This window comes from Chrysochloris asiatica, unplaced genomic scaffold (assembly GCF_000296735.1).
Source record: "Chrysochloris asiatica unplaced genomic scaffold, ChrAsi1.0 scaffold00350, whole genome shotgun sequence".
NCBI lineage: Eukaryota > Metazoa > Chordata > Mammalia > Afrosoricida > Chrysochloridae > Chrysochloris > Chrysochloris asiatica.
This window is the reverse complement of record NW_006408868.1, coordinates 2229209-2237956: the sequence shown is the minus strand read 5'-3', so window position 1 is coordinate 2237956 and position 8748 is coordinate 2229209.

Genomic DNA, 8748 nt, shown 5'->3' with positions numbered 1-8748 from the left:
CTAACAACAATAACAACAACCCTTTCACAGAAAGTTCTGTGCTTTTCAATTTACACCACATCAAATCGATAATTTTGGCATCCTCAAGGGACACAAATTGTGTTCTTTGGAAATGTTTTGAGTTTGAGGAACAAAAGGAAGTCTGAAGGGACAAGATCAAGACTGTAGGATAAATGGGGTAGGGTTTCCCAAGGAACTTCTCATATGACAGTCCTTGTGGTCCTCAAAGAATGTGCAGGTGCATTGTGATGGTTAGAATTCTTGGGTGCAATTTTCCTGGGCTTCTTCTCACCAGTGCAGTTTCTTAAAACTCCTTCATAGTGTCTTTGCAATTGTCCTGTGTCCTTTGAGAAACTCTATCAAGAAGACCCCTTTGGGATCCCTAAAAACAGTTGCCGTAACATTCTTAGCTAGCCTCTTTGCCTTGAGTGTAACTCTTCTATGAGATCCCATCAGAAGCCACTTTTTTTATTGGATCTTTTTTGTAGGCAACTAAGACAAGCATAAGGAGCTCTGATAGCATAGTGGTTACTAGTCGGGCTGCTAACCTCAATGTCAGCAGTTCAAAACTACCAGCTGTTCTGCAGCAGAAAAATGAGGCTTTCTACTCCCATAAAGATTTATAGCCTCGGAAACCATATGCAGGGTTGCTATGAGTTGGAACCGACTCCACAGCACATAACCACCAGCATCAAGACAAGTATATTACTGAGAGAACTTGTCTGCAGTCATACACTGATCACAGAGACATGTCAAACACATTTTGTTTAGAAGAAAATTGTGCATGTATGAACTGGAATTCTAGTGGTGGTGGTTGGTGGTTATGTGCTGTGGAGTTGCTTCTGACTCATAGCAAACTTGTATAGGGTTTCTAAGGCTGTAAATCTTTAAGAGAGCAGAAAGCCTTATCTCCCATGGAACAGCTGATAGTTTCAAATTGCTGACTTAGCGGTTAGCAACCTGATTCTTAACCACTACACTCCCAGAGTGCCTGGACGTCTAATAGCAGTACTTTTTGACTTACATGTATATAAAGGGAGATTTTTTTAAACTGGAAGGAAATAATCAAAAGGGCATAGTGGTGGTCTCTGGATAAGATTATGGGATAGTTAAGTTTTTTCTTTGTGTTTTTAGCAGCATTCAAACAGAACCAGTAGGAGATGTACATTGATAGATTTTATTGCAAGGAATTGCTGTCTTGTTACGGGGGCTAAGGAAACAAGTCTGAAATCTGTCAGTCAGGCCCTTGGGAGGGGTAGACTGGCCTCTCAAGCACACAGTGGAGTGACTGCCCTCAGGAGGAATTTCTTGTACTTCCTGTGGGTGAGGTGCCTTTCTGCCTCCAAGCAGCAGCTCAGCTGGGCTCAACAACACTGGAAGGCTGTGTCACACTTAGATCCGGGCAGTAGTGTGTAGAGGATGGGGAGGTATTGGACCCCCTTTCAACTGACTGAATGAGGCCCACCCAAACTACCCAGGATAATCCCCTCTACTTAAAATCAACGAATTACACACTTTAATCACATCTACAAAATACCTTCATAGCAATACCTACATTAGAGTTTGATGGAGTAACTAGGGATTGTAGCCCAGCCAAGTTGACACAGTAAACTGACATCACAGTATTTTTATTCAATTTCCAAATTTTCAACAAGGAACAAGTGTTACTTATATAAATATTTTTTAAAAGTAATGAATGACAAGCCCATTCTGTACCCACTATTGTTGTTGTTAATTGCAGTTGAGTTGGTTTCTACTCATAGGTATAGGGTTTCCCAGGAGGAACTGGTGAGTTTGAACTGCCCACTTTGTGGTTAACAGTCCAGTGTTTATCCTACAGCATCACATTAGGATGTTGTACCCTCTTGGATAGCTAAAATTAAAGGACAGAGGATATAGAGGAATTGTAATCCTCATGTGTATCTTGCTAGTGGCAACGTAAAATGGTATAGCCACTTTGAAAAACAACTTGGTGGTTCCTCAAAAAGTTAAACATAGAGTTATCATGTTGGTGTTGCTAAGTGCTGTCCAGTAAATTCCAACTCATAGCAACCCTGTATAGGGTTTCCAAGGAGCAGCTGGTGGGTTTGAACCTCCACCTTGTGGTTCAAATCGATCTTGTAGTCCTGTGCTTATTCTGTAGCACCACATCAGTATTATCATGTTGTTAAGTGCCGTCAAGTCGGTTCGGACCCATAGCAACCCTGTGTAGTGTTTCCAAGGAGCTTGAACTGCCAACCTGGCGGTTCAAACCAACTTTGCAGTGCAGTGCATTAACCCACAGCACCACACCAGGACTCCATAAAACTAGGAGAAGGGGGGAAATGAGGAGTAAATTGATGCAGAGTTTATTTGGGGGGTGATGAAAATGCTTTAAATAAGACAGTGGCAATGATTGCATAGATATCCTGGTGACACAGAGGACTGTTGGGCTGTTAACCAAAAGGGTGTTGGTTTAGGCTCACCAACCACTCCATGGGAGAAACATGTGGCAGTCTGCTTTCGTGAAGATGACAGCCTTCTAAAAGTTACACTCTGGTAGGAGGCTGCCGCAATTGACTCGATCGCCATGTGTTTTATAATTTGTTGTTGTTTTGATGTCTGCACAATACTGTGACTATACTAAAAACCAAACCACTGAATTGCACATTTTAAACAGGAGAATTTTATGGTATGTGAATTATATCTCAACAAAACTGTGATTCTTTTTTTTTTATATATGAAGCAGTTAAAGAAGACAGTAAGGAGGAAAGAGAGCTGTTTATCTTTGGATGAGCTGAGCTGACTGTTAGCAAACTTGGGGAGCTGTTGAGTTTATCTCCTGTCTCCAAGTGCCTCGCCCCATCTTTGCGTCCCTCCATTCTGGGACCCCCTCCAGTTAGACACAAAGGTGACTAAGTTGCAGAACAAGACTTTCAGGAAAGTTCTTTGCCAAATATGTACCAAGAGCTTTAGAAGGGTAACCACTCTCTCACCCAGTAATTTCCCGATTAGAAGTCTGGCTCAGGAGACAACTGTCAGGAGGACAAGGATTTAAGAACCAAAATGCTAACTTCAGGATAACAAATAATGGTGAAAAGATGGAAATAATCCAGATACCCATCATCAAACCCAAACCCATTACCATCAAGGCAATCCTGACACACCCTTTAGGACAGACTAGAAGAGCCCCATAGGTTTTTTAAGGCTATAACCTATATGAAAACAGACTGCCACATCTTTCTCTGAAAGTGTAGTGGCCAGTAGGTTCAAACAGTGGATCTTTCAATGAACAATTGCGTACTTAACCAGTGGGTGTTCTTCAGTACTTCTTGGAAGCAGCAGAAGAGGCCTTTATCCAAAAAAACGCCTCCCAAAGGGAATTTCAGGTACTGGGAGGAGATATGGGGTAAAGCAATTCATCTGGTCCCTGGGTGGTGCAAATGGTTGATGGTTCAAGTTCACCCAGAGGTACCGCAGAAGAAAGGCGTGGCAATCTATTTTAGAAAAACCAGTCATGGGAGGGGAATCAATGAATCTGGATGGAAGGAAGACTGGGGAGTTATGACTTAATGGTACTGAGGTTCCTTTTAGGGTGATAAAAAGTTTTGGAAATATTGATTGTGAATATAATTAATATTACTGAATTATACACTTAGAAAAGCAAATTTTATGCTATGTATATTTTACCACAATAATTTTCTTTAATGAGTTAGCCCACAAGCAGGATGTATATGAACAACCCCTCTCTACTGGGTGCTGACTGGGGCAAGGCCATTATACCTAGATATGAGTCAAAGCCTGAAGTCCTAGATTAGGATGTTGATTGCACTGTAAGCCCTGCACTGGCTTCAGGCCCGCACCCAGCCCAGTCACATACATCGGCCCAGCCCTGCCAAAGCGATGCCCAGTGCAAACACTCAGGGACGCAGCTGCTCAAGGCCGTTCATGCCTCATCAGTGCCCCCTTTGTGGACCTACTGGAGCATTTTAGGGGAGGTTTGCACAATACAGAGCAGAGCAAGGGCAGGAGGGGCTCCACCATTGAGTACTCACCATCTGCGGGTCTGTTTCCAACCCCAAAGCCCAGGTCAGCAGCCTGACTTATGAAGCATAGAGGCAGCTTTACATCTTATGGGAAATCAAGGGGAAATGTGCATTCATAAAAATGTATCCCACCCTCCTTACCCCAACATTATTATTTTTTTTTTAATGGAATTTGCTTTGCTTTTTAAAAATAATTTATAAAAGCTAAACATATTTACAGCAACTAAATGGCTAATATAGAAACTGGACCCTCCCCACCACCCCAGTCCCAACCTCAAAAGTTCCTCCCAGTTTGGAGCCTGTCCTTGCATACACACATGTACACACGCAAGCACATGTACACATGTCTGTGTGCACACACACATGCTTGTCTTTATTTTTGGCAGAAATAGGATCACACTCTACCTCTTATTATTTGCTTTTATTTCATTAACAAGGAATCATGGATGTAGCCTCTGCCTGCTGTCCCTCCCTCAGTCCTGTGGAGCACCCAACAAGACAGACACTGAACCCAGGTCTGCCAGCAGCAGAGCCCAAGGTCTTAATGGACTCACCAGTGGTCTTCTCTGAACCTTCCTTTGGAGGTTCTCAAACTTCCAAAACATAATTGTCAAAGGTTTTTATTAGAAATATAGAGTTCCACCCTAGAGACTTGAATTCAGAAGGTCAGATGTGGTGTCTCATGTACTGGATTCTTAATAAATAGCTGCTTCTGGCAATTCTTATGATGGCCTGCTCAGCTAGAGGACAGTCACGGCTAGTTGTTGGGACCATGAAGGGGCCACCTTTCCCCACAGGCCCTGTCCCTATGTCAATATACTTTAGCATACGCGATCTTCACAATGATCAGGGGATGACTGCACACTGGGCTGTGTGCACACCCCACACACCGCCATCATCCCCCCAGGCATGGAGTTCCTGGTGGAAAGGAACTGTGGAACCTTCCCTGTCAGAGCCTAGACCCTGCTTCCCAGGGTCAGGCAGAGTGCTCAGGGTTGAGCACCGGGAGTTGCTGGTCCTTGGCTCAGTCTGCTCAGTGACTTAACCAAGGAACAGGTTTTTTTGGGAGGCCAACAAGGTGCCATGTGATACCAGCCTGCCAACACCAGTGAAGGACAGATCACACAAGAAACAGCATGAAAGAGCCATGTCTCTATGTGTCTCTCTGCCTCTCTGTCTGTCTCTGGGATGGTTCCTTCAGCCTCATGTGTGGGTATCTCTGGATCCCCACACCCAGCAGACATGGAAGCTAATCCCAGTTCCCTGTACCAGTTACTGATGCTTGCCATTGTGGATCAGTCCTAGCATTTCCTGCAGAGCTTGGGTGCAACGTCAGAATTCTGAGACTCCACATTCTACTCCAAGTCATCCATCAGCACAGTCTCAGCAACTACAAGCTATTTGCCACTGTCTGCCCCTCAGCATACCATTTCCCCCTGAAGTCCCTTCTGGTGGTCCTGGAGGTCACTCAGGAGTTGGTGTTATAGGGACTCGCACGTGGGAACTTATACTGTCTGTCCTGGTTCCTGTCCCCTAAACAAGGCCTTCTCCCTGGGTACCTGTGAGAGTTCTAGTGAGGGCAGTGGGTGGGTGGGGGTCTCTGATTCCAACCATGTGGCTCTGTGACCTTTGCTGGCACCTGATGCTGGCAGCAGAACATGTGTCACTTCCTTCCCTCTGATAGAACACCTTTGTGTCCCAACTCCTGCAAAGAGCAGGGATGAAGGACGTAGAGTGAGCAGCCAGATTCTATCCCGGAGATGTGCTCAGTGATGTCTCGAGTGCATCTCCGGCACTTGCTGACTGTGTGACCTCAGTCAATCACAATATCCATGCTTTCATTCTGCTGGCATTTATTGTGTGCCTATTGTGTACAATTGTAGGCTCTGGGGATACAGCCATGGACATGAGGATATATTCCTGTTTTCCTTGAGTTGACAGAGCTTGTGCAGATAGGAGAGCTATAGATAGTCAGGAGAGTGGTGGAGAATTGAGGGAAGCACACATACAAAGGCTTGTAGGTGGAAATGAGTTTTTAAAAGAAAGCAAGGAGGCCATTGTGGTTGGAATGGGATGGTGGGGTGAGGGCAGGACAATGGGAGAGAGGTTGGAGGAGTAAAAGGGTGCAAGGCATTGGTGGAGTTAGCATTTTATTCTAAAGTGGAGTGAAACCAAAGAGGGGCAGTCAGGAGCTAAGATAGGGATCAATAGGAGTTCTCTCTGGGACCCATGGGAAGTGTGACCAGGAGACTGAAAGGGGATGAAGGACAGGGATCAAGATTGCAGCAGAAGGCCAGGTAGGAAGTTGTGACCATCAGGACCCAATGTCTCCTTCTCAAGTGCCATGTGATTTATGAGGTGTAAGATAAACACTAGACTGCTAACCACAAGGTTGGCAGCTCAAATCCAATAGCTACTCCTTGAAACCCCACACAGGGTGCTATGAACTGGAACTGACTCAAGAGTATTCGACAACAATAGCAATGTGACTTAATGAAGATCCGAGACCTGAGGAAATGGGGGACAGGTCATCCTAGATAAAACAGTGTTGGCAACACCTCTAGCCAACTCAGGGTTCTGGATGTGAAGTATGGCTGAAATCCAGAATGAACTGGGCCCCATTTACCTGGAATCCCAGGATGAGAAGCTGCCTTCAGGGTCCATGGTTTGTGTGAAGGAGAAGGGGCATTTTTCTTTCTACTCCTGCTGTGTCCCTGAAGTCATGGTGAGTCCTGGACTACCATCAGAGACCAGATTAGGTACAGGATAGCAAAGATTAGTCCTATTAAACAGATAGTGAAAATGAGGCTTGTAATAGGAAGCCATTGCCCTAAGACCACAGAGTTGAAAGGCACAGAGCTGTCAAAAAGCTCCTCTAGAGTTCCACCAGGTCTCTGAAGGTGATACGCCTTGGCCACCTCAGCCCAATTCCAACCCATAGCTCTCACATGCCAAATGCCAATGTGGTATCTCTTTGGACTGGGGCAGCAGAATGGGTGTTATGGGATGCCATGGTGGGTGGTAAGGTGCAGCCTGGCCGGACTCTGTCTTCTTCTCTTGGGTTAAGTCTCACACAGGAGTGGGGTCCAGGACTCATCCACATTCACTCCATTATCCCACATGATGAGAAGCTCTGAGTGTGGGTGGGTTATATGGGGACACAACACACTGGCTCTCTCAGGGACTCAACATCAACCAGACATGGTCCAAGACCCTAATCAGTTATTTATCTGAAGGGCCTGTTTTTCTCTCCTCAGTAAATTAGAGCTTCCTCTCTGTAAAATTGTGTCATAATAGTATAAACCTCACAGGGTATATATGAGTATGATAGGGAATTCAGAAAGATGGGATCTGCAATAATAATCTCCCCCTGGGGCCATTGAGTCTGGTAACAGAGGAAGTGGATGCTCTTCTCCCTATAAACCTTGTGTTTCTGTTGTTAGGTGTTGACAAGTCAGTTCCAACTCATAGTTTTCCTATATACAACAGAACTAAACACTGCTAGGTCTTGCCCCATACTCACAATTGTTGATAATTTTTGAGCCCACTATTGCAGGCACTGTGTTAACTCATCTAGTTGGGGGTCTTCCTCTTTTCCAGTGTTTCTAAGCCCTAATACTTTCTCAGTTAATACTGTTGTTGTTAAGTGCCATGAAGTCAATTCCGATTCATAGTGACCCTGTATAGCATTTCTCAGGAGCCGCTGATGGGTTTAAAACACCAACATTGCAGTAAGCAGGCCAGTGTTTATCCTATAGGGCCACACCAAGGCTTAGTTAATATTGCTGTTAAGTGCCTTCGAGTCAGTTCCAATCATAGCGCCCCAGTATGGGTTTTCCAAGGAACTGCTGGTGGGGTTGAACCGTTGACCTTGTGGTTAGCAGTCCAGTGCTTATCATAGAGCACCACACCAGGACTCCCAGTTGACATTAGCTGATTAGTCTCGTTTCCATAACTCTCTGTCTTCCTTATAGGCCCCTAAAGCCCAGCATTCTCTCAAGGCTGGTCAGCTGGTACAAATCTCACTCTTTAGTGAGCCTGGAAATGAATAGTTCAGTGTTCTATCACCCACCTCACCATGCCTCCGTTTGTTCATCTGTAAAACGGGATTGACAATGAAGCCTCTCAGTTTCACTCAGGGTAAACGTTGGCAAAGGGACATGGCCTGTAGTGGTAACACCATTCAGTACTCAAACTCAGCCAGGCCTGTAGTCTGGAATTATTTTGAGTTATTTATTGCTGTTAAGTGCCCTAGAGTCCAAGCAGAGGGCCTGGCCAGGTACCTCAAGCCTGTCATACACGACAATAGTTGTTGTTAAGTGCTGTCGAGTCGGTTCCGACCCACAGTGACCCTGTATAGGGTTTCCAAGGACCAGCTGGTGAGCTTGAATTGCCGACCTTGCAGTTCAAATGGCTTTGCAATCTGGCGCATTAATCCACAGCGCCACACCCTGACTCACATAGCTACCCAACAAAAGTCAGGGAGAGTTCAAATGAGTGGACAGGGTCAGAACGGATCCAGAGGCACTACAGCCTGCAGCAGTCTTTTCGGGACTCGGTTTCCCCTTGCACCCTGTCCAGGTCGGCAAGCAGGCAGTCCCAGGGCACCGGGGCGGGGCGGGGCGGAGGGTGGGGCCTGCGGCGGCGCGGCGGCCTGGGGTGATCCCGGCGCTCCGCCCCGTCCCGCCCCGCCTCCACGGGCGGGTCCTGGCAGTCTTAACGC